The 27,122-nt window shown below is 37.1% G+C and overlaps 1 protein-coding gene across 7 annotated transcripts in view; it reads right to left on the bottom strand.

Moving 5' to 3' along the window:
• TFDP2 (transcription factor Dp-2) overlaps positions 1–27,122 on the bottom strand; it is a 178,917-nt gene that overhangs the window by 148,195 nt on the left and 3,600 nt on the right. For 4 of the 7 annotated variants that reach the window (XM_028489107.2, XM_028489112.2, XM_028489086.2 and 1 more), the window contains exon 2: positions 2,630–2,669. The exons of 1 other annotated variant lie outside the window; for it this stretch is intronic. The gene's annotated coding sequence lies outside the window, so the exon portion shown is untranslated. Of the gene's footprint in view, positions 1–2,629; positions 2,670–3,051; positions 3,073–27,122 lie in introns of those variants that run through there. 2 more of the 7 variants (XM_028489096.2, XM_028489097.2) reach the window with 2 other exon arrangements.

The raw sequence follows: 27,122 nt of genomic DNA, 5'->3' as shown, positions 1-27,122 counted from the left end.
CGCGTCCGGAGCCTGTGCTCCGCAACGGGAGAGGCCACAACAGTGAGAGGCCCGCGTACCGCAAAAAAAAAAAAAAAAAAAAAAAGAGAATATCTTCATTCCCTTTTACAACTGCCTAATATGCTGTTATATGACATTATGTAACCAGTTACTCTTGCTGGAATTTGGGTTTCCAATCTTTTGCTATTACGAACAATGGTTCAGTGAATAATTTTATGTAATTTTGCGTGTGGAATTCTTTGATCTAATAATATATGCATTTTTAGAGATATTGCTAAATTGTCCTCCATAAGTGTACAAATTTGCACGCCAACCAGTAGCACATAAAAGTACTCATTTCTCCATAGCCTCCCCAGTACAGAGCGTGTATTAGTGTGTTTACTCAATAGGTTTTTAAAATGGCATTTGCTTGCAATTTTATTTTGTTCTTTTACAGGGTTTGACTCTCATTACCTGTCTACTTTTCCATTTGAATTTTGCAGTATGCATGTCCAGTTCCAGGGGAAAAAACAAAACAAAACAACTTGTCAGTGTTTTTATTGAATGTCAATCCTCCCTAAATTAATGTAATTTATAAGTTTCACATCTTAAAAATGTTGAGTCTTCTTATCTAAGAACATAGTATATATTTCCATTTATTCCAGTTTACTTCTGTGCCCCTCAAGGGTACTTAAATTTTGTCCTTATACAGGTGTTATGAGTTGAACTGTGTCCCCCCAAAAGATGTATTCAAGTCCTAACCCCTGGTACCTATGAATGTGACCTTATTTGGAAATAGTGTCTTTGCAGATGTACTCGAGTTAAGATGAGGTCATACTGGCATAGGGTGAGCCCTAACCCAATATGACCCGTGATCTGATTAGAAAGGAAGTGATACAAAGACATAACGGGGACTTCCCAGGTGGTCCAGTGGTTAACAATCCACCTGCCAATGCAGGGGACAAGGGTTCGATCCCTGGTCCAGGAAGATCTCACATGCCACAGGGCAACTAAGCCCGTGTGCCACAACTACTGAGCCTGCATGCCACAACTACTGAAGCCCCATTTTTAGAGATATTGCTAAATTGTCCTCCATAAGTGTACAAATTTGCACGCCAACCAGTAGCACATAAAAGTACTCATTTCTCCATAGCCTCCCCAGTACAGAGCGTGTATTAGTGTGTTTACTCAATAGGTTTTTAAAATGGCATTTGCTTGCAATTTTATTTTGTTCTTTTACAGGGTTTGACTCTCATTACCTGTCTACTTTTCCATTTGAATTTTGCAGTATGCATGTCCAGTTCCAGGGGAAAAAACAAAACAAAACAACTTGTCAGTGTTTTTATTGAATGTCAATCCTCCCTAAATTAATGTAATTTATAAGTTTCACATCTTAAAAATGTTGAGTCTTCTTATCTAAGAACATAGTATATATTTCCATTTATTCCAGTTTACTTCTGTGCCCCTCAAGGGTACTTAAATTTTGTCCTTATACAGGTGTTATGAGTTGAACTGTGTCCCCCCAAAAGATGTATTCAAGTCCTAACCCCTGGTACCTATGAATGTGACCTTATTTGGAAATAGTGTCTTTGCAGATGTACTCGAGTTAAGATGAGGTCATACTGGCATAGGGTGAGCCCTAACCCAATATGACCCGTGATCTGATTAGAAAGGAAGTGATACAAAGACATAACGGGGACTTCCCAGGTGGTCCAGTGGTTAACAATCCACCTGCCAATGCAGGGGACAAGGGTTCGATCCCTGGTCCAGGAAGATCTCACATGCCACAGGGCAACTAAGCCCGTGTGCCACAACTACTGAGCCTGCATGCCACAACTACTGAAGCCCACACTCCTAGAGCCCGTGCTCCGCAACAAGAGAAGCCACCACAATGAGAAGCCCATGCACTGCAACGAAGAGTAGCCCCCGCTCGCCGCAACTAGAGAAAGCCCACATGCAACAACAAAGACCCAGCGCAGCCAAAAAAAAACACAAAGACGCAACGGGAAGTTGGTCAGGTGAAGAAAGATGCAAAGACTGGGGTTAGGCTGCCATAATCGAGAAATGCCAAAGCTGAAAAAGGCAAGGAAGGCTCCTTCCCTAAAGACTTCAGAGGAAGAGTGATCCTGACACCTTGATCTCAGACTTCGAGTGTGCAGAACAGTGAGAGGATCAATTTCTGTTGTTATAAGCCACCCAATGTGTGGTACTTTGTTATGGCAGCCCTAGGAAACTGATACAGTAGGTTTTACACATTTCCTGTTAATAGTTATTCCTAGGTGTTTTATGTTTGGTTTTGGGGTTTTTTTTTTTTTTAAGCTGGTTGTTATTCCCTATTAGACACGGAATTCTCCATCATATCTTCCAAGCTTTTTGTACATAAGAAAGTTATGGATTTCTATTGATTAATTTTATACAGCACTACATAACTGAATTCTTACTGTCTGAGATAGTTTTTCAGTTGACTCTTGGGTTTTTCAGGTATAAAACTATATGAAAATAGGGATTGCTGAAACTTTCAAGCTTGCAGAACAACGGAGGTAGCCATCTCTCCCTCAAATTACAAATCTCTCCTTCAACTTCCCCAAACAGATATAAAATAAACAAGGAGAAAAGTAAAACCACACAGAACCCATGCCTTCAACATTACCATTACCAGAAGACAGAGATCACAGAAAACTTCAAATTACCTATAAGTAGAGGGGGAGAAAAAAGAAAGAAATTCTGTGAGAAATCCAAGGGCCTGCCTTCTGCAAGCCTGTAGATACAGAGAGTGAGTGAGAGGAGGGCTAAGAAGACTCCACGAAAAAGCGCCGAGGGGACCAGGGGACTTACAGGAAGCACAGACAAAATCATCCCCAGAAAGCGTAAAACAATAAAAGCAAAAATAGTAAACACAAGTTAGGACTTGACAGGGAATTCCCTGGCAGTCTAGTGGTTAGGACTCGGCACTGTCACTGCTGTGGGCCCGCGTTCAATCCCTGATCTGAGAACTAAGATCCTGCAAGCCTCCAGGCGCAGCCAAAAAAAAAAAAATTAGAACTTGATACAGTAAGTCCCCTACATACAAACCTTCAAGTTGCAAACTTTCCAAGATCCAAACGTGCATCTGCATGTCCAGTCACGTAAGTTAGTTCACGTGTCTGGCATACATTTTCACATGCGTGCATCCTCTACAAGTGGTTGTGCTTTTGTGTACTTTACTGTACAGTCTGTTCACAATTTTCGTGAATTTGAGAAGGTGGATGAGGCATCCAAAGAGGTCTTCAGCAACTTAGTGATCCTCAGCGAGAAGCTGGAGCTAGATCTGCAAGAGGACGACTTCATTGAATTCCTTGCTCTGCAACACAGGGAGCTGACTAAAGAAGACCTGATGGAATCAGAGGCCCAGAGGAAGGCCAAAGAGAGACAAGAGGAAGAAGAAGTAACTGAAGAACCGAAGAGAGTCACAACGCAGAAAATGGCAGGGGATTTTCTTTATTTGAGGAGGCACTGTTAGTTTTTGAGGCACAGACCTGGATGCAGAACGGTACACGAAGGTTGCAGCAGCCTTGCAAAAGATGCCAGCCCCTGTATGCCAGCTGTTGTACTGTACTACTGTACTTTTCACCGTACCATACTGTAAGATTAAACATGTTTTATTTTTTGTGTTTGTTTTTATGTATTATTTGTGTGAAAAGTATTATAAACCTATTACAGTACAGTGCTATATAGCCGATTGTGTTATTTGGGTACCTAGGCTAACTTTGTTGGACTTATGAACAAATTGGACTTAAGAACGAGCTCTCGGAACTGAACTCGTTTGTATGTACAGGACTTATAGTTCATAGCCTAGTGATATGAAAGGGTCTAGAAACTGCTAGATCAGCAGGGGCAGCCTCCGAGAAACTGCTTTTGGAAGAAAACCAGGTTATATAGATGGAAGAGAAGAGAGGGTACCTCTTGGAGACAAGGCAATGAATGGAAAGAAGACAGTAACGGGGGGGGGGGAAATTAAGGGTCCCGCAGAAAGGAAATAGAAACAAAATATACTAAGCCTTCCTCTACCCCTCTTCCTCACCATCAACACCACAAATTCATAAAAGATACTGAACAGAAGAGGGAAGAGTGACAAAAGAAGAACTCTCAAACTAGAAACTCCATCCAAAAAATGAACAGACACAACAACAATGAAAAGTGCTGGAAGAAGTCAGAAAAATACAACTGAAAGACTTTGTGTTGATGGTTTTCTCCCCACAAACCAACTATTAAGTTGGAAAAAACTGTAACTCACACCTAATATTGAATTAAATATTCTCAAGAAAGATATTTCAGATATAAAAAAACCTTGAGTCAGAAATTTAAAAACTAAGAACTAAAATGGACAAAACCAGCAAGACAGGGATGTAATGTAAAACACGATAAACATAATTAACACTGCTGTACATTATATATGAAAGTTGTCAAGAGAGTGGATCCTAAGAATTCTCATCATAAGGAAAAATTATTTTTCTACTTCGTTAATGTTATATCTATATGAGATGATGGATGTTCACTAAACTTACTGTGGTAATCATTTCATGATGTATGTAAGTCAAATCATTACGCTTTAACTTATACAGTGCTGTCTGTCAATTATATCTCAATAAAACTGGAAGAAAAAAAAAACAGAAAGAAGGGACTTCCCTGGTGGCGCAGCGGTTAAGAATCCGCCTGCCAATACAGGTGACATGGGTTCGAGCCCGGGTCCAGGAAGATCCCACATGCCGCAGAGCAACTGAGCCCATGTGCCACAACTACTGAGCCTGCACTCTAGAGCCTGTGAGCCACAACTGAGCCCACGCGCCTAGAGCCTGTGCTCTGCAATAAGAGAAGCCACCGCAATGAGAAGCCCACGCACTGCAACAAAGAACAGCCCCCGCTCGCTGCAACCAGAGAAAGCCCGGCACAGCAATGAAGACCCAACACAGCCAACAATAAATAAATAAATGAATAAATTTATTTTTTTAAAAACAGAAAGAAATTAAATACAGCTAACTGAAATTCAGAAAGAAACAAGGTAAAATCATATAAAAATGTAAACTAAATTATAAGGCACATAAGGGAGAATATATTTTAATGAAAACTTAACAAAGGGTGTTAGAGAAAAGCAGGAAAACAATAAAGAGAATGAAAATGAAATAAAGAAAAGAAACAAAAGGGTCAGAGAGAAACTGGTTGACATAGATGACAGGCAGGAGGTAGAACCTTACTGGTGTCCCTAATGAAGAAAATCAAAACCATGGGTCAGCACTAAAACTTAAAACTATGAAACAAGAAAACTTTCCGGAAATAAAAGACCTGAATCTACATGTTTAAAAGGTCTAACAGATACTTACTTGGGAAAATGGACCCTGAATGATCAACTGTGACACATATCCTTATAATATGGCTTAAAGGGAAAACAAACAAACAAACAAAAAACACTTCAAGACATTCAGGCAAAAAGAGAAAATAATTTATAAAGGCAAGAGAAATAGACCAGCATCAAATGACTCAAAAATAACATATAAAGCAAGAAAACAGTAGAAAGAAAACAGCATTTTCAAGAAACTTAAGGAAAGAAAATATAAACCAAGGATATTATTTCCTGCCCAGCTGTACTTCAAGTTTCAAGGACATCAAAAAAACACCTTTGGGGGTAAGCTCCTTGACATCAGTCTTGGCAATAATTTTTTAGATTTGACACCAAAAGCAAAGGCAACAAAAGCAAAATAAACAAGTGGTACTATACCAAACTAAAAAGTTTCTGCACAGCAAAGGAAACCATCAATAAAATTTAAAAGCAACCTACTGAATGGGGGAAAATATTTGCAAATCATATATCTGATGAGTTAACATCTAAAATATACAAAGAACTCATACAATTCAATAGCAAAAAAAACCCCCAAATAATCAGATTTTAAAAATGGGCAGAAGATCTAAATAAACATTTCTTCCGAAGAAGACAAACGATCAACAGGCACATGAAAAAGTGCTCAACATCACTAGATGTCAGGGAAATGCAAATCAAAACCAAAATGAGATATCACCTCACACCTGTTAGAATGGCTATTATCTAAGTGTTGGCAAGGGTGTGGGGAAAAGGGAGCCCTCATATACTGTTGGTGGGAATGTAAACTGGTGCAGACCCTATGGAAAACAGCATGAAGGTTCCTCAAAAAATTAAAAATAGAACTACCATATGATCCAGCAATTCCACTTCTGGGTATATGTCCAAAGGAAACAAAATCACCATCTCAAAGAGATATCTGTACCCCCATGGTCACTGCAGCATTATTTACAATAACCAAGACACGGAAACAAACTATGGGTCCACTAATGGATGAATGGAGAAATAAAATGTGGTGTATACACAATGGAATATTATTTGGCCACAAAAAAGAAAGCCTGCTATTTGCAGTAACATGGATGCACCTTGAGGTAGTATTACCCTAAGCAAAATAAATCAGAGAAAGACAAATGCTGTATGACCTCACTTACATGTGGAATCTTAAAAAAATGAACTCACAGAAACAGAGAACAAACAGACTGGTGGTTGCTAGGGGGCGGTGGGACGGGCGAGACTGGGTGAAGGTGGTCAAAAGGTACAAACTTCCAGTTAGAAGACAAGTAAGTTCCGGGAATGTAATGTACCGCATGGTGACTACAGTTAACAACACTATACTGCATATCTGAAACTTGCTAAGGGAGTACATCTTAAAAGTCCTCATCGCAAGAAAAAACATTTTTTTAACATGTGAATTAACAGACTAAACTTATTGTGGCCATCATCTGCAATATAAACTTGTATCAATATATTGTGCACCTTACACTCATACAACTTTATATGCCGCTTACATCAATAAAAGTGGAAAAAAATAGTTTGAATGGGAATACTATTGATGTGTGCCCCTTCTGAGGAATCTGTTAGAGAATGAGCTTCATCCAACCAAAATTTTATGCCTGGGTAATTTTTTTTTTTTTTCCTGGCTGCATTGGGTCTTTGCTGCTGTGCCTGGGCTTTCTCTAGTTGTGGCGAGCAGGGGCTACTCTTCGTTGTGGTGCGCAGGCTTCTCACTGCAGTGGCTTCTCTTGCTGTGGAGCACAGGCTCTAGGCACATGGGCTCAGTAGTTGTGGCTCACGGGCTCTAGAGCACAGGCTCAGTAGTTGTGGAGCACGGGCTTAGCTGCTCTGCATGTGGGATCTTCCTGGACCAGGGCTCAAACCTGTGTCCATTGGCAGGCGGATTCTCAACCACTGCGCCACCAGGGAAGCCCTCCAATTAATTTCTTTAAGATGCTTACTCAACTGTCATGTATCCCATTGCTATTTATTAAGTAATCTACCTAATTTACATTTATACATAACTAATTTGAAGTGTCAACTTTGATATATACTAAATTTCTTTGCAGATTTAAATCTATTCTTGCACTTGTTTTTCGGGTCCATCCATCTATACGCTTTTTCATTTACAGTGTATAACATTTTAATTGTTGTAACTTTATAACTGGTTTTAATAATTAGATGGGGCTAATCCTTACTCTGTATTTTCCAGAATTTGTGTGGCTGTTTTGCTTATTTTTCCGTATTTTTGTTTGTTTGTTTTTGCTCATCCCCTACTTTATTCTCTATCCATTAATTTATTTTTATTGTGGGTAAAATACACATAACATAGAATTTACCACTTTAACCCTTTTTTAGTATGTAGTTCATATTGTTGTGTAACCACCAGCACTCATATCCATAACTCTTCATCTTGTAAAACTGAAACTCTATACACATTAAACAGCAGTCCCCCATTTCCATCCCCTGCCCCCCAGCCCCTGGCAACCACCATTCGGTATACTTTCTGACTCTGTGATTTTGCCTACTCTGAGTACTTCATGTAAGTAGAATTACAGTATTTGTCTTTTTGTGACTGGCTTAGTTTGCTTAGCAGAATATCCTCACGGTTCATTCATATTGTAGCATGTGTCAGAATTCCCCTCCTTTTTAAGGCTGAATAATATTCCATTGTATGTATATATGCACCACATTTTGCTTATACATTCATCTGTTGATGGACATGATTGCTTCCATGCTTTAGCTATTGTGAATAATGCTGCTATGAACATGGGTGTACAAATATCTCTTTGAGATCCTGCTTTCAATTCTTTGGGGTATGTACCCAGAAGGGGAATTGCTGGGTTGTATAATAATTCTGTTTTTAATTTTTAATTTTTTGAGAAACTGCTGTACTATTTTCCACAGCAGCTATACTATTTTACATTCCCACCAACACTGTGCAAGGGTTCCATTTTCTCCATATCCTCACTAACACTGACTGTTTTCTGGTTTTGGGGTTTTTTTTGATAGTAGCCAGTTGGGTGTGAGGTGGTATCTCATTGTAGTTCTGATTTGTAGTTCCCTAATGATTAGTGACTTTGAGCATCTTTTCATGTGCTAATAGGCCATTTGTATGTCTTCTTTGGAGAAATGTCCATTCAAGTCCTTTGCTCATTCTCAAACTGGATTGTGTGTTTTATTGTCATTGAGTTTTAGTTCTCTATATATTTTAGATATTAATCCCTATCAGATTTTTGTTTGCAAATTTTTCCCCCTTCTGTGGGCTGCTCTTTTTTCTGTGGGTAGTGTCATTTGATGCACAAAATTTTTTCATTTTCATGATGTCCCACTTGTTTTTTCTTTTGTTGTCTGTACCTTTGGTGTCATATACAAGAAATCATTGCCGCATACAGTGTTATGCAACTTTTGCATATGTTTTAAGAGTTTTATAGTATTGGGTCTTACATTCAATATTAATTTTTAAGTCATCTGATCTAATTAGAAAAGTAAGATATTGTTAATTTTATTGTGATTCATTATATGTGTTGGTCATTTTGGGAGAGATTTATTTGTTATGATTTTGCATTTTGTTATTCAAGAACTTGGCATTTTTCCCTCTTTTTTTTAATCCCTATATTTTTCTTGTTGAGTTTTTTCCCTATTTTTTTTGTCCTTGCTACTGTAAATGGGGAAATTTTCACCATTATTTCTTCTAACTAGTTGTTATTAGAAGGCATTTTTTTATGCATAAGAAAGCTGTGAATTTCTGAGTATGAATTTTGTAATCTGCCATATCACTTGTTTGAAAGAGCTTTCCAGTTGATTCTCTTGGGGCTTCTCTGTAAACAGTCAGCTCATCTGTAAGTAATGATTACTTTACCTCTTCAGCCACTTTATATACTTCTATCATTCTTTTCTCGGATTACATTGGCTGATTTCTGCAGTACAATGTTAAATAATAGTGGTGAGTGGTAATAATAGACATTCTTTCTTATTATTCTTTAATCAGACTGTTCCTTTAATGATACTTAATGAAAAATATATCTGTAGGTGCTGAAAGGGCATTTGATAAGATTACATATGAATTCTTCATAAAATATAATCTTACTAAATATTAATCATTTTCTCTTATTAAATATTTATAATGAGAATTTAACAAGACTGTATAATGAATGCATGTTAAACCTTATCAAATCTTTTAAAAGCATATTTTAGCATTTGCTTAAAAGGCATTAATAGTTAAAATTAATAATAATTACTAATAAATACTTAAAATGTTTTCTTATTGATAGAACTTATTTGTAAGAGTACGGCCCCAGTTGCTCTTTAGATGGGCAACCCTTTGACAACTTTATTTTTCCTATGGTAACTTGACAGCTTAGATTTTTCACCTCTTCTGGAGGAAGTTTTTGGTAGTTTATATTTTCCTGGATAATCATCCATTTTGTTCAGGTTCTCAATTTATCTGCTCCCAGGCTGATATTATTCAGCCTTAAAAAGGAAGGGAATTGTGACACATGCTACAATATGAATGAACCGTGAGGATATTCTGCTAAGCAAACTAAGCCAGTCACAAAAAGACAAATACTGTAATTCTACTTACATGAAGTACTCAGAGTAGGCAAAATCACAGAGTCAGAAAGTATACCGAATGGTGGTTGCCAGGGGCTGGGGGGCAGGGGATGGAAATGGGGGACTGCTGTTTAATGTGTATAGAGTTTCAGTTTTACAAGATGAAGAGTTATGGATATGAGTGCTGGTGGTTACACAACAATATGAACTACATACTAAAAAAGGGTTAAAGTGGTAAATTCTATGTTATGTGTATTTTACCCACAATAAAAATAAATTTCTTTAATGGATAGAGAATAAAGTAGGGGATGAGCAAAAACAAAAAACTTAATACGGAAAAATAAGCAAAACAGCCACACAAATTCTGGAAAATACAGAGTAAGGATTAGCCCCATCTAATTATTAAAACCAGTTATAAAGTTACAACAATTAAAATGTTATACACTGTAAATGAAAAAGCATATAGATGGATGGACCTGAAAAACAAGTGCAAGAATAGATTTAAATCTGCAAAGAAATTTAGCATATATCAAAGTTGACACTTCAAATTAGTTATGTATAAACGGTTTAGGTAGATTACTCAATAAATAGCAATAGGATACAAGACAGTTGAGTAATCATCTTAAAGAAATTAATTGGAGGGCTTCCCTGGTGGCGAAGTGGTTAAGAATCCGCCTGCCAATGCAGGGGACGTGGGTTTGAGCCCTGATCCAGGAAGATTGCACATGCCGTGGAGCAACTAAGACTGTGCGCCACAACTATTGAGCCTGAGCTCTAGAGCCCGCGAGCCACAACTACTGAGCCCCCATGCTGCACCTACTGAAGTCCGCACATCTAGAGCCTGTGCTCCACAACAAGAGAAGCCACCGCAATGAGAAGCCCACGCACCACAATGAAGAGTAACCCCCACTCACCGCAACTAGAGAAAGCCTCCCGCGCAGCAACAAAGACCCAACGCAGCCAAAAACAAATAAATAAAATAAATTTATATTAAAAAAATTAATTGGAGCCATAGTTTGTACCTTGTTTGAAACAAATTCCATACAGATCAAAAAATCCAATGCAATTTTTTAGGTATGAGAAGAAAACATGGGAGCTTGATTTTTTAATCTGTGTGGAAAACTCTTCTAAAATATGAACCCAAACCCAGGAGTCATCAAAGGAAGAAAACTGATATGACTACATTTTTTTACATTTAAAGAAAACACCACAATGCAAGTCATAAGAAAAATAAACTGGAAAGAAGTATTTGCAATTCACATTCCAGAAAAAGAGTTAATTTCTAACCTATGAAAGCTCCTATAAATAAAGAGAACATAGCGTCTAAAGAAAAATGGGCAAAAGATACATAACAGAAAACACAAATGGCTTTTAAACATAAAAAAAATATTCAACCTCTCTCATAAGAGAAATACAAAATAAAGCTGTAATATACAAGATCAAAAATATTGACACTGGTATACTGTACTGAGAAAAAGGAGGGAAAACAGACTTTATCATACTTGCTGGTGGTAGAATAAATAGGTACAATCTTTATGCAGGGTAACTTCACCACATCTATGAAAATAATACATGCATATATCCCATGAGGTTTTTTTCTAGAGTCATGTGAAACCATAGATATAAAGGATACTCACTATGGTGTCACTTTTATAGCAAAAGTTAAGACAAACCCTGTTTACCAATATTAGACTAGTTAAACAAATCATGGCCTAAAACAAGAAATAAGGGAGCGCACTGTGAACTGATAAAGAATGGCCTCCAATGTAAACCTTTCAGTGAAAGGAAGCAAGTTAAAGAGAAGTATGTATAGCATACTAGCATTTGTATAAAAAGACTACCTCCTAGGCAAGGAACTGGCTGGATATATGGCAAAGAGTGGGAAGAACACATTTTTCTTTTTTTTGATCAATTTTCATGAAATAATAAGATGAGCTACTTACATCCTTTATACATTCTGTATTTTTCCCGTAAACACAAAGTACCTATGTAACACACCAACTTAATTTTTAATTCTGTATTTTCCTTCATACAGAAACAATACTTCTGGACTTCCCTGGTGGCGCAGTGGTTAAGAATCCACCTGCGAATGCAAGGGACACAGGTTCAATCCCTGGTCCGGGGAAGATCCCACATGCCGCGGAGCAACTAAGTCCGTGCGCCACAACTACTGAGCCTGTGCTCTAGAGCCTGCGAGCCACAACTACTGAGCCTGCGCACCACAACTACTAAAGCCCACGTGCCCTAGAGCCCACGTGCCACAACTACTGAGCCTATGTGCCTCAACTACTGAAGCCCACATGCCTAGAGCCCGTGCTCTGCAACAAGAGAAGCCACCACAAAGACAAGCCCATGCACCGCAACGAACAGTAGCACCCGCTCACCGCAACTAGAGAAAACCCTGCGCACAGCAATGAAGACCCACTGCAGCCAAAAAAAAAAAAAAAAAAAAAGAGAGAGAGAGAAACGATACTGCTTTCAAAAAATAAGTAGAAATAATATCTGAAGTACAGAGTCAGGGTATGGTTTTTGTAACATTTTAGATAGAATCCTTGCTTAAGGAGCTTGAAAAACCAGAATTATTGTATTCTAATCAAATCCTATGTAAAGAAAAGCCTTTTTCTACAATAAGGTAGAGAACTAAACAAGACCAAATTCACCATATCTGACACACAGTGCAATGTAGCGACATGTGGGATTCCAAGATAAAATTACAGGAACACAGGTTTTAAAAAGCCAGAAGATGGCACTATTACTTCATTAAACTCTCACTGGTACCTACATCTAAGCCTCTCAAGGTCTTATTGAGACCTGTTTTTCCTTTTCTCTATGTCTCTCTCCTGTTGCCTTTCTGCATTCATGCCTATATTTACCTATCCTTCTACTCTTCACCCAAGATATGAAACTGAAATAAACATTAGTGGAAAAGGAAGATAGAAGAAATTCCTGAACTTATAACAATACTATTTTAAGTGAATACAACATATTTAAAACGTATTATAAGGTTCCTTTTGCTTTAAAATCGTAGTTGATTTACAATTTTATGTAAGTTTAGGTATACAATATAGTGATTCACAATTTTTAAAGATTATACTCCATTTATAATTATTATAAAATATTGGCTATATTCCCTGTGATGTATAATATATCCTTGTAGCATATTTATTTTTATACACAGTAGTTTGTACCTCTTAATCCTCTAACGCTATTTTGCCCCTTCTCCCTTTCCTCTCCCCACTGGTAACCACTAGTTTGTTCTCTATATCTGAGTCTGGTTTATTTTTGTTATATTCACTAGTTCATTTTTTAGATTCCACATATAAATAATGTCATACAGTATTTGTTTTTCTCTGACTTATTTCACTAACCATAATACCCTCCAAGTCCATCCATGTTGTTGCAAATGGAAAATTTTCATTCTTTTTAATGACTGAGTACTATTCCATTGAATACGTGTACCACATCTTCTTTACCCACTCATCTGTTGATGGACACTTAGACTGCTTCCATACCTTGGCTGTTGTAAATAACGCTCCTATGAACACTGGGGTTCATGCATCTTTTTGAATTAGTGTTTTCCATTTTCTTCAGATATATATGCATGAGTGGAATTGCTGGATCATATGGTAGTTCTATTTTTATTTTTTTGAGGAACCTCCATACTGCTTTCCACAGTGGCTTCACCAATTTACACTCCCACCAACAGTGTACAAGGGTTCCCTTTTCTCCACATCCTGGCCAACATTTGTTATTTGTGGTCTTTTTGATGACAGCATTTCTGACAAGTATGACAGGTATTTCTGACAATATCTCATTGTGGTTTTGATTTGCACTTCTCTGATGATTAGCAATGCTGAACATCCTTTGATGTGCCTGTTGGCCATCTATATGTCTTCTTTGGAAAAAATGTCTGTTTGGATCTTCTGCCTATTTTTTGATTGGGTTGTTTGTTCTTAATATTGACATGTATGAGCTGTTTATATATTTTGGGTATTAATCCCTTACCAATCATATCATTTGCAAATATTTTCTCCCATACAGTAGGTTATCTTTTCGTTTTGTTGATGGTTTCGTTTGCTGTGTAAAAGCTTCTAAGTTTAATTAGCTCCATTTGTTTATTTTTACTGTTGTTTCCTTTGCCTTAAGAGACAGATCCAAAAACACGTTACTACAATTTATGTCAAAGAATGTTCTGCCTATGTTTTCTTCTAGGATTTTTATGGTTTCCAGGCTTACATTTAGGTCTTTAATCCATTTTGAGTTTATTTCTGTATATGATGTGAAAAAATGTTCTAATATCTTTCTTTTACATGTAGTTGTCCATAAGTTTCTTTTGTTAAATATGAAAACACAGGTTTATATCCATTCTCTATTGAAACTACACTAAAATGAAGCTAAAGGACTAAAAAAGGATAAAACCATCAAAAAAATATACATATTGGTACTACCCTGGTGGTCCAGCAGTTAAGACTCCACACTCCCAATGCAAGGGGCCCGGGTTCCATCCCTGGTCAGGGAACTAGATACCATATGCCACAAGTAAGAGCCCACAGGCCGCAACTAAGACCCAGCACAGCCAAATAAATAAATATTTTTTTAAAAACATATACATATGTAGCATGAAAGGAGACATCAGGGACATAAATACAGCTTATTGAAGCTAGATAGAGGGTAGCTGAACTTGGCTTGGTAAAATAGAACAAGCCAAACCCTATGCATGTGAGGGCAGGTGAGGGTATGAAACCAATAAGCTGCAAACACAACAGAAAGGCTTAAGAATGGAGACATCTGGGGCTTCCCTGGTGGCGCAGTGGTTGAGAGTCCGCCTGTCGATGCAGGGGACACGGGTTCGTGCCCCGGTCCGGGAAGATCCCACATGCCGCGGAGCGGCTGGGCCCGTGAGCCATGGCCACGGGCCATGTGAACCATGCGCGTCCGGAGCCTGTGCTCCGCAACAGGAGAGGCCACAACAGTGAGAGGCCCGGGTACTGCAAAAAAAAAAAAAAAAAAGAATGGAGACATCTGAGTCGGGGCTGAAAATAGGAATATTGGTTGAAAGGCTGTATAAGAACAGTTTTCACCCAGAAGCCTTATCATGTAGCCAAGAAACTGCTTCTCCTGCACCCTAGCAAGAGACAAGTGATTTGTCTTAAGACACTAAACTAGACAGGATGTAGAAACCAGGTACACACAGGGGTTGTGTGTCACAGCATACCACAAAGAGATTAAATTAAGATTCACATGCTGAACAGTGGATCCCAGCCCTCTTCCCCAAATCAGCTTCCAGAACACAATGAAGCAGGAGACTAGGAGATTCCTCCATAGGGAATCTGACCCAAGAGAAAAGACCCTCAATCACTCAATCACCCTGTATTAAGACTTGCAGTTAACAACTCCCCACGGACAGAGTTTTTACTGTCTCACTCTTTAATCTAAACAGATGGCCAAAGTTTACTGAACAAATGAGGAAAGTCTCTAACATGAAATAAAGAGACCAAATTAACAAAACAGAAGAAGGAAAAGAAAGGAAGGAAGAGGAGAGAAAGAAAGAAAAGAAGGGGAGAAAGAGAAAGAAGGCAAAGGAAGGGTGGGAAATCTACAAACTAGAACAAAAAGCTTTTTAAAATTAGAAAAAAATAAGAATCACTAATCTATAATGTCCAACTAAAAGGGAATTTCAGAAAAAGAAAAGAGAAAAGAAGGAAAGAAATTATACCCCCAAAAGGACATATTTGTTTCTGGTAACATAGTGAACTAAAGGGTCTGTAAACTTCACCTTAACAAATATCTAGAAATGTTGGATAAATTAAAATACATATTCTCTCAAATGCTGAGCTCACAAGAAAGCAAAGTTTTCAGCAGCCCTGGAGGAATTTGTCAACAAAAATAACCAAAACTTTTAACTTTTAATGGCCTTAAAGTGAAAAGAGACAAGGCCTTGGGAATCACATGAAGTGAAGACTTGGAATTAAGGCCCCCACTCCCTTTCTTTTTTTTTTTTTTCCACCCTGTTTCAAACATTCTCAGTGAAAGGATGGACTAGGGAAGGAGAAGGAAATCAACCACCAGCAAAGACAAGAAAATGTCTCTATCTAGCTCTGGAAACTAGGGGAAAAAGAGGTCTCCTAAAAATCCTCAGATTCAGGTATCATAATGATCTCCAATTAAAAAAAAAATTCATCCAGACACAGCAAACATTAAAAATAAAGAGATCTTAAGAACAAGCAGAGAATGACACCAAAGGCACAGGCAGCAGAAGACAAAATAGACAAACAGGACTTTATGAAAAATTTAAAATTCTGCGCATCAAAAGACACCATCCACAAAGTAAAAAAGCAACCCACAGGAGAAAATATTTGCAAATCATACATCCAACAAGGGATCAATATCCAGAATATACAGAGAACTCTTAAAACTCAACAACCAAAAAAAGAAAAAAAACAAAAAAACAAACAACCCGATTCCAAAATGGGCGAAGGACTTGAATAGACTTTCCTCCAAAGAAGATGTACAAATGGCCAACAAGTACATGAAAAGATACTCAACATCACTAATCATTAGAAAAAGGCAAAATAAAATCATAGTGAGGTTCTATCTCACACCCATTAGAATGGCTACTCTCAAAACAAGAAGCATTGACAAGGATGTACGGAAATAGAGACTTTTGTGCACTGCCAGTGGGAATATAAAATGGTACAGCTAGTGTGGAGTTTAAACAGTATGGAAGTTCTGAAAAAATTCAAACTAGAATTACCATGTGATCCAGAAATTCCACTTCTGGATATATACTCAAAAAAACTGAAAGCAGGGTCTCAAAGAGTTACTTGTACACCCATGTTCACAGCAGCATTATTTACAACACCTAAAATTTGCAAGTAACGCAAGTATCCATAGACAGATGAATGGATAAACAAAATATGTTACATATACACATACAATGGAATATTATTCAACCTTAAAAAAGAAGAAAATAATGACACATACTCTAACATGGATGAACTCTGAGGACACTATGCTTAGTGAAATAAGCCCATCACATAAAGACAAATACTGTATGATTCTACTTCTATGATTTATATGACTACTTAGAGTAATCAAAATCATAGAGACAGAAAGTAGAATGGTGGTTGTCAGGGGCTGGAGAAGGGGAGAATGGGTACAGAGTTTCAGATTTCAAGACAAAGAGTTCTGGAGATGGTGGTGATGATTGCACAACAATATGAATGTACTTAATGACACTAAACTGTATACTTTAAAATGGTTAACACAGTAAACTTTATGTTATGTGTATTTTACTACAATTTTTTTAAATTGGGGAAAAAAATACAAGCAGAGAGAAAAACAGATTATCTACAAACAAATGACGATTAGACTGCAGAAGACTTCTCAACAGCAGTAAAAGCAAAAACACAATGAAGTAATATCCTCAAGGTGTTAAGGGAAAATAATAGCAAACTAGAATTCTGAACTATTTTAGTATAGTTTTCACCTAAAAATAAGCGTGAAATAAAAGACATTTTCAGTGAGTTTACCTTCAACAGACATTCAGTAAAGAGGCATCCAAAGGATATACCTCAGGAAAATGGAAACTAAACTGAAAATGCAAAAGAAATTCAAGAAAGAGAAATCAAAAAGGTACGAGTATATATAAACATACATCATCTGTATGATAGTTATATTGAATAATTTTAGAAGATGAAGAAAGTGGGGGGAAAAACAGGAGGAAATATGCCTGGACAGCAATAATATAAGAAGGGAGGCATTTGATCAGAATTCAAGAATTCAAAGGGCCTTGTGCTGTTTAGAAAATACTATGTTAAAATAAACATGTTCACTAAAAATGTAAAGGCAACCACTAAAAGGATAAAGGAATTATCAAAAGCTGACAGGATAGAAAAACAGAAGCAGCACAGAAAAAGCAGTATAAATGGATGGTAGAAAGAAATGCAAATACATAAACTCATTAGTCAAAAAGATTGTCACGTTGGGTTTAAAATAAACAATAAAATGGAAAACAAAATCCAACTGCTCTTTGCAGTATCTAACACATACCTCCACAGAAAGTAACAGAATGAAAAAAGACAATGTGACTCTATAAACAGACAAATGGTCTTTATAGTAAGAGCATTATAGAGGATAAAGAGGATATAACGATTAAAGGTTCTTTTCAGGAAGACACAAATATTCTAAATTTGAATGTATTTTATAACAGTTCACAAATGTATAAAGAAAAAAAGACAAATTTACAAGGAAAAGCTGAGAAATCTACAATTATAAAAGAGATTTTAACATACACCTCTCAGTAATGATGAGTTGAACAGAAAAAATAAGAAAGTCAGTAAGGGTATACACAAAATTTCATCAACACAATTAGTTAAGTGTGCTCTAAGAGACATATGTACCAACCTGTCCCCAAAATGGGAGAATACACATTGTTTTCCAAAGAATTCTCTTCAAAACAATGCCTCATTTGATGAGGTCAGTATAACCTTTACACCAAAGCCAGATAATAGGAACAATATGTTATACTACAGTCAAGTTTAACTTACGTACAGCAACAAAATCAATACAGAAAAACACAAAAATCAATAAACACTAGGAGGATTACAATGGTAAAGAAAGTCCAATAGTAGGAAAGATTAAATACTTAATAATAAATTACAAGACATGTATAAAAACTTCTATGAGGGAATTGAAAACATATGTCTACACAAAAGCCTGCACACGAATGTTCATAGCAACATTATTATAATAGCCAAAAAGCGTAAACAAACCCAATGTCTACCAACTGCTGAATGGATAAATAAAAAGGGCTATATCTATACAATAGAATGCGTATTATTTGGCAATAAAAAGGAGATGAAGTATTGTTACGTTACAGTATGTGTAAACCTAGAAAATATTACACTAAGTGAAAGAAGGCAGTCACAAAATGCCACATGTTGTATGATTTAATTTAAATATGATTTAGATATTCTACATGAATAGTTCATTTATATGAACTATTCAGAGGAGGCAAATCCAAAGAAACATAAAGTAAATTAGTAGTTGCCCAGGGCTGGAGGGAGAAGGGAATGAGGAGTGACTGCTAACGGGCACAGGTTTCTCTTCGGGGTACTGGGAATGTTCTGGAATTAGGTGGTGGTGATGGCTGCATATATCTGTGAGTATACCAAAAACCACCAAATCATATACTTTAAAAAGTGAATTTTATGATAATTATAATGCAATAAAGCTTTTAAAAAAAAAATGAGGAAATTTTTCAATACTCCTAAAGAAGATTTGAACAATGGAAAGACATACCCTGTTCTTGGATAAGACAATTGAACATATAAGGATATAAATTCTCCCTAAGTTAATTTACAAATTCAATGTAATCCCAATAAAAATACTAACAACCCATTTTATAGAGTTAGACAAGTTGATATTAAAGTTGACATAGAGGGACCTCCCTGGTGGCGCAGTGGATACGAATCCACCTGCCAATGCAGTGGACACACGTTTGAGCCCTGATCCGGGAAGATCCCACATGCTGTGGAGCAACTAAGCCCGTGTGCCACAACTACTGAGCCTGTGCTCTAGAGCCCACAAGCCACAACTACTGAGCCTATGTGCCACAACTACTGAAGCCCACGCGCCTAGAGCCCATGCTCCGCAACAAGAGAAGCCACAGCAATAAGAAGCCCGCGCACCGCAACGAAGAGTAGCCCCCTCTAGCCACAACTAGAGAAAGCCCGCGCACAGCAACAAAGACCCAACGCAGCCAAATAAATAAATAATTTTTTAAAAAATAAAAAAAAATAAAGTTGACATAGAAAACAAACATGCAAGAATAACTAGGAAAGTACTGGAAAAGAAAAACTATGAATGGAAAATAACCTTACCAGATATTAAAATATGCTATACAGCCTCTATAATTAAAACATTGTAGTACAGATGCACGAATAGGCCAGTAGACCAGTGGACAGAATAGAAAGTACAGAATTAGCCCTAAATACATATGGAAATTTAGTATATGACAAAGTTGGCATCCCCAATCATTGGGTAAAGATGGACTCTTTTCAGATTTTTTAAACCTTGTGGTAAAATACACATAACATAAAGTTTACTATCTTAACCATTTTTCAGTTTAGAGCTCAGCAGCATCAAGTACATTCACACTGCAGTATAACCAACTTCCAGATCTCTTTTCATCTTGAAAGACTGAAACTACATAATCATTAAACAATAGCTCACATTCACCCCTCCCCCTAGCCCTTGACAACCACCATTCTGCTTTGTCTCTATGAGTTTGACTGCTCTAAGTACCTCATATAAATGGAATCATACAGTATTTGTCTTTTCGTGACTGGCTTATTTCACTTAGCATCAAGTTCCCAGGGTTCATCCATGTTATAGCATGTGTAAGAATTTTCTTCCTTTTTAAGGTTAAACAATATTCCACCGTATGTATATACTACATTTTGCTAATCCATTCATCTATTGATGGACACGTGGGTTGCTTCTATCTTCTATAAACATGGGTGTAAACATGAGTGTACAAATATCTCTTTGAGGCTCTGCTTTCGATTCTTTTGAGTATATATCCAGAAATGGAATTGCTGGATCACATGGTAATTCTACTTTGAATTTTTTGAGGAACTTCTATACTGTTTTCAACACTGGCTGTACCATTTTATAAATTTTACCACCAACAGTGTAAGGGCTTCAATTTCTCCACCAACCAAGGTTCCAATCCTCACCAACATTTGTTATTTTCTGTTTTTGGGGTTTTATTTTTATAGGTGTCATCCTAATAGGTATGAGGTGGTATCTCACTGCGGTTTTGACTTGCATTTCCCTAATGTTTAGTGGATGTTAAACATCTTTTCATGTGCTTTTTGGCCTTTTGTATATCTTCTTTGGAGAAATGTCTATTCAAGTCTTTTGCCGATTTTTTTTTTTTTTTGGCTGTGTTGGGTCTTCGTTGCTGCATGCAGGCTTTCTCTAGTTGCGGCGAGCGGCGGGGGCTACTCCTCGTCGTAGTGCATGGGTTTCTCATTGCTGTCGCTTCTCTTGTTGCAGAGCACGGGCTCTAGGTGCACGGCCTTCAGCAGTTGCGGCACTCGGGCCCTAGGGTGCGCGGGCTTCAGTAGTTGTGGCACAGGCTCAGTAGTTGTGGCTCTCGGGCTCTAGAGTGCAGGCTCAGAAGTTGTGGCGCACAGGCTTAGTTGCTCCACAGCATGTGGGATCTTCCCGCACCAGGGATCGAACCCATGTCCCCTGCACTGGCAGGCGGATTCTTAACCACTGAGCCACCAGGGAAGTCCTTTTGCCAATTTTTGAATCAAGTCGTTTGGGTTCTGGTAGAAGTTCTTTATATATTCTAGATATTACCCCTTATGAGACATATGATTTGCAAATATTTTCTCCCATACATATTTCTCCCATAGGCTGCCTTTCACCCTTAATGGTGTCTTTTGATGCACAGACGTTTTTAATTCTGATGTAGTCCAATTTATCTATTTTTACTTTTGTTACCTGTGCTTTTGGTATCATGTCCAAGAAATCACTGCCAAATCCAAAATCATAAAGATTCTTACCTATGTTTTCTTCTAAGAATTTAATACTTTTAGCTCTTAAGTTTAGGTCTTTGATTCATTTTGAGTTAATTGTTATATATGGTATAAAGGTCTAATTTTATTTTATTTTTCACATGGATATCCAGTTTCCCCAACATCATTTGTTGAAAAAACCACCCTTTCCCCACTGAACGGTCTTGGCACCCTTGTCAAAAATAACTTGTCCATATATGCAAGGTTTTATTCTGGGCTATTATATTCCACTGATTTTTTTTTTTTTTTTTTTTTTTGTGGTATGCGGGCCTCCCTCTGTTGTGGCCTCTCCCGTTGCGGAGCACAGGCTCCGGACGCGCAGGCTCAGCAGCCATGGCTCACGGGCCCAGCCGCTCCGCGGCATGTGGGATCCTCCCAGACCGGGGCGCGAACCCGGTTCCCCTGCATCGGCAGGTGGACACGCAACCACTGCGCCACCAGGGAAGCCCCTATTCCACTGATTTTTATGTCTGTCTTTATGCTAGTACCACACTGCTTGATTACTGTAGCTTTGTAATAAGTAGTGAAATTGGGAAGTCTGAGTCTGCCAGCTTTGTTCCCTTTCAGGATTATTTTGGCTATGTGAGGTCCCTTGAAATTCTATATGAATTTTAGAATGGATTTTTCTGTTTCTGTTAAGAAAAAGAAATTGGGATTTTGATAAAGATTGCACTGAATTGGTACATCACTTTGTGTGGTATTGACATTTTAGCAATATTAAGTCTTCCAGTCTAGGAACACAAGTTGTCTATTTATTTGTGTCTTCTCTAATTTCAGCAATGTTTTGTAATTTTTCATGTACCAGTGTTTTGCCTCCTTGATTAACTTATTCCTAAAGTATTTTATTCTTTTTTCTTTTTCATGCTATCCTGAATGGAATTGTTTTCTTAATTTCCCCTTTGGATTGTTCACTACGTTAGTGTGTAGAAATGCAACTGACTCTTTTGTGTTGATTTTTTTATCCTGCAACTTTGCTGAATTTGTTCATTAATTCTAATAGGTTTGGGTATGTAGAATCTTTAGGGTTTTCTACATATAAAGATCATATTGTCTGCCAATGGAGAAAATTTTGCTTCTTCCTTTCCAATTCAGATGTCTTTTACTTCTTTTTCCTGACTAATTGCTCCAGGTAGGACTTCCAGTACTATGTTAAATAGAGTGGTGACTGCAGACATCCTTATCTTGTTCCTGAACTTGAAGAAAAGCTTTCAGTCTTTCACAACTCAGTGTGATATTAGCTGTGGGCTTCTCCTATAGGGCCTTTTTACATGTTGAGGTAGTTCCTTCTATTCCTAGTTTGTTGAGTGTTTTTATCATAAAGGGTGTTGAATTTCGTCAAATACTTTTAGGTATCAACTGAAAAGATGAACTTTTTAAAAAACGGTGCTGGGCAGTCATTCTGAAAAAGATAAAATTAGATCCATATCTCACAACATACACACAAATAAACTCCAAAAGGATTAGAGATCAAGATTTAAAAAATGAAAGTGGGCATCCATCAACTTAACCAAGGTAAACAAGGGTAACCAAGGTAAATATCACCAATGATAAAACATATTGACATGACGAACCCCTTGATGAGCTCTGTGAAAGAAAGACACATCATTTTTTGTGGTATTTTTACTAAAAAGGCATAATCATACTCCAATAATGAGACAACATTGGACAAAGTCAAATAAAGGATATTCTGGAAAATATATGATCGGTACTCTTCAAAAGTGTCAAGGTCATGTAACAAAGAAAAACTGAAGGCTGTTAGAGAATAGAGAATACTAAGGAGAAACAACTAAACGCAATGTGGGAGCCTAGACAGGATTCTGGAACAGAAAAATGTCATTACAGAAAAAAATGATGAAATTCAAATTAAGGTCTGTAGTTTAGTTAATAATATTGTCCTAATGTTAGTTTCTTGCTCCTGATAATTATACAATGGTTATGAAAAGGTTAACATTAGGAAGTTATATCTTTCCTGTAAGTCTAAAATTAGTCTAGGGCTTCCCTGGTGGCACAGTGGTTGAGAGTCCGCCTGCCGATGCAGGGGACACGGGTTCGTGCCCCAGTCAGGGAAGATCCCACATGCCGTGGAGTGGCTGAGCCCATGAGCCATGGCCGCTGAGCCTGCGCGTCCGGAGCCTGTGCTCCGCAACGGGAGAGGCCACAACAGTGAGGCCCGCGTACTGCAAAAAAAAAATAATAATAAAAAAAAAGACCCAACGCAGCCAAAACCTAATTAATTAATTAATTAATTAATTAAAAGAAAAAAACATGAAGGACTTCTCTAGTGGTCCAGTGGTTAAGACTCCACTTTTCCACTGCAGAGGGCACGGGTCTGGGAACTAAGATCCTGCATGCTGAGCAGTCCAGCAAAAAACAAAACAAAACAAAAAAGATGATTCTGGCTGCAATGCTTAAGGACTCGAGACAGAAAAAGATCAAAGAAGGAAGGTCACAAGGAAGCTATTATTGTAGAGAAAAGGAATGGAGGCCCAGACTATGGTAACAACAGTAGGAAAGGCGAGAAATGGACATGGATTACCTTTTTGCTTCAGGTATCTCTATCAAGAAAAATTCTCTTCAGATTGGATGGGGTTAAACGAGCATTGGTATCTTGCACAAAATGGGCATTTAATAAATTTAATCAATGAATTAATGGAAACCAAAGCTCAATATGGATGAGAAGATTCTAAAGAGAGTTCCTAACTGCTCTAAGGAAACCTTCAACAAGGTATATCACTCCCGATGAAATGTCCATGCAGCTGCTAGGGAAAAGGGATCCTGCCAACTACTGATCACTGAAGTTAAATGTAACTCTAGACAAGATTTTAGAGTCATTACTGTGAGAAGTCTATGAACACAGAAAAAGCAATAACCAACCTATGCTCCTGGAAATCAGTATAGTTTCATTAAGGATGAGTAATGACAGATTAATGCTCTTTTTTTTGACAGTTATTAAACAGATAGGATTTTTTTTAATGAAGTATATAAAGTTACCTGGGTTTTAGGAAGGCAATTGTTAAAGTTCCTTATATTTTCCTTGTGAAAACCTAGAACTATTTGAGGTAGATAATGATATATTAGCTGGATTTCTAATTAGTTGAACAACTTGAATCAAAGAATTAACAGGTTTTTAAAAATCAGCATTATGAGGTAGGTCTCTAGCAGGGTAAGAGCTCTGCTCCTAGGCCCACCTAGTCAACATTTTAATAATATTTGCATGAAGGCTATGTCAGCATTATCAAAATTATAGTTTATCAAATCTATGGATAAACAAATAAGCTTTTTTATTGAATGACCAAATCAAGACTTTTTCTTTTTTTTAGAGTCAACATACTAGAACCAATCTGACAAGATAAAATTTAATGGGGATAAATATGAAGTCCTACTAAAAAATATTCTATTAAAGAACTGGGAGAGCATGGACAAAACAACTCAAGAATGTTAGGTAAAAAAAAAAAAAAAAAAAAGAATGTTAGGTGACTACAAAATCAATAATGGGTAATGCACATAGCACTTAAATGCCAGGGACTATTCTAAATGCTTTACATATATGCATTCATTTATTCCTTAGAAGAACCCTATCAGATAGGTACTATGATAAACCCCATTTTACAGATGAGAAAACTGAGGACCCAAAACGTTTACATAATTTACTCAAGGTCACCCAGCTGATAAACTGTAGAACCAGGATTTAAACCCAGGCAGGCTAGCCCCAGAGTTCGCCTTCTTGACAGGACATTACTGTAAATTAACAGTGCCATGTGATTGCCAAAGAAGCAAGTCTACCCTTAATCTTAAATCAGAGTGGTAACTTATGGTCTTCTCTACTGGTTAATATCTAATTATGGGTACTGCACTTTTAAGAAGAATATGGATGAACTGACACAAACCCACAAATGATCCTTAAGTATTTTGAGGAGTTGCAAATCAAAACAACAAAATCATCAGAGGAGGTTAAAGACTGAGAATATTTTGTCTAGAAAAGAAAAGAATCAGGAGAGTATAGGAAGTATCTTCAAATATTTGAAAACCCACTACAGAGGGGACAGAACTAGAACCAGTGAAGATATAACTTCTAGTTCAGTAAAAGAAATAATTTTATAAAAATTAGAGTTGTCTAAATATCTTTGCCTCAGAAACTATGAATCTTCTCTCCAGAAAAATATACAAATGCACATAAAATTTCCAAGGGTTCACAAATCTACTTTTACATGTATTCATGCCCCATCCTTAGAATCATTTATCCCAGATTAAAACAGAAAAGATTCAAGTATGAAGAGGCAAATATATTTAATAATCTTTAAAACTGATTACAGCTTAAAACTTTATGATCTAAAAAGCACTGAACTTCATGCTTTCTAGTTTCCTCTAAGACACATTAAGATACATGTTACAATAAGAGCTTAAAATATGATGACAAGTTCAGAAAAAAAGTGAAATCAAGTTTGCCAAGCGACAATGTAAACTGACTACAAGTAAGTTCTGACTGTAATAATGGCTTACTATTTCATCTTTAAAAGAAACATACCTAAGTTTAAAGATTAAAAAATGAGGCACTAATATACTACTCAATATCTAATATTTAATGCCCAAGTTAGAAAGTTTCCCTCTCTGCCTTTAAGACTTCATCTTAAACTCTCCCTTCTCATCTTTTACTCCCGGTTAATTGTTAAGGTTGACAAACTAAAAAACAATGGACTAGATGTCAGAATACTAGGTTCTACTTCACTAGCTTTGCCATGAATTTAATTTTGGCTTAGTCTGTTTCCTCACCACATTCTAAGAACTTTCATATACCTAAACAGGCTTTTAAAATGGTGAAGTCCATATTAACAAATTGAAGGAGGAAAACCATATGATCATCTCAATAGATGCAGAGAAAGCTTTCAACAAAATTCAACACCCATTTATGATAAAAACCCTGCAGAAAGTAGGCATAGAGGGAACTTTCCTCAACATAATAAAGGCCATATATGACAAACCCACAGCCAACATCGTCCACAATGGTGAAAAACTGAAACCATTTCCACTAAGATCAGGAACAAGACAAGGTTGCCCACTCTCACCACTATTATTCAACACAGTTTTGGAAGTTTTAGCCACAGCAATCAGAGAAGAAAAAGAAATAAAAGGAATCCAAATAGGAAAAGAAGAAGTAAAGCTGTCACTATTTGCAGATGACATGATATTATACATAGAGAATCCTAAGGATGCCACCAGAAAACTACTAGAGCTAATCAATGAATTTGGTAAAGTAGCAGGATACAAAATTAATGCACAGAAATCTCTGGCATTCTTATACACTAATGATGAAAAATCTGAGAGTGAAATTAAGAAAACACTCCCATTTACCACGGCAACAAAAAGAATAAAATATCTAGGAATAAACCTACCTAAGGAGACAAAAAACTTGTATGCAGAAAACTATAAGACACTGATGAAAGAAATTAAAGATGATACAAATAGGTGGAGAAATATACCATGTTCTTGGATTGGAAGAATCAACATTGTGAAAATGACTCTACTACCCAAAGCAATCTACAGATTCAATGCAATCCCTATCAAACTACCACTAGCATTTTTTACAGAACTAGAAAAAAAAATTTCACAATTTGTATGGAAACACAAAAGACCCCAAATAGCAAAAGCAATCT

Source organism: Physeter macrocephalus, chromosome 1, assembly GCF_002837175.3.
Source record: "Physeter macrocephalus isolate SW-GA chromosome 1, ASM283717v5, whole genome shotgun sequence".
In the NCBI taxonomy this organism is placed as follows: Eukaryota; Metazoa; Chordata; class Mammalia; order Artiodactyla; family Physeteridae; genus Physeter; species Physeter macrocephalus.
This window is presented reverse-complemented; position numbering and strand designations above follow the sequence as displayed.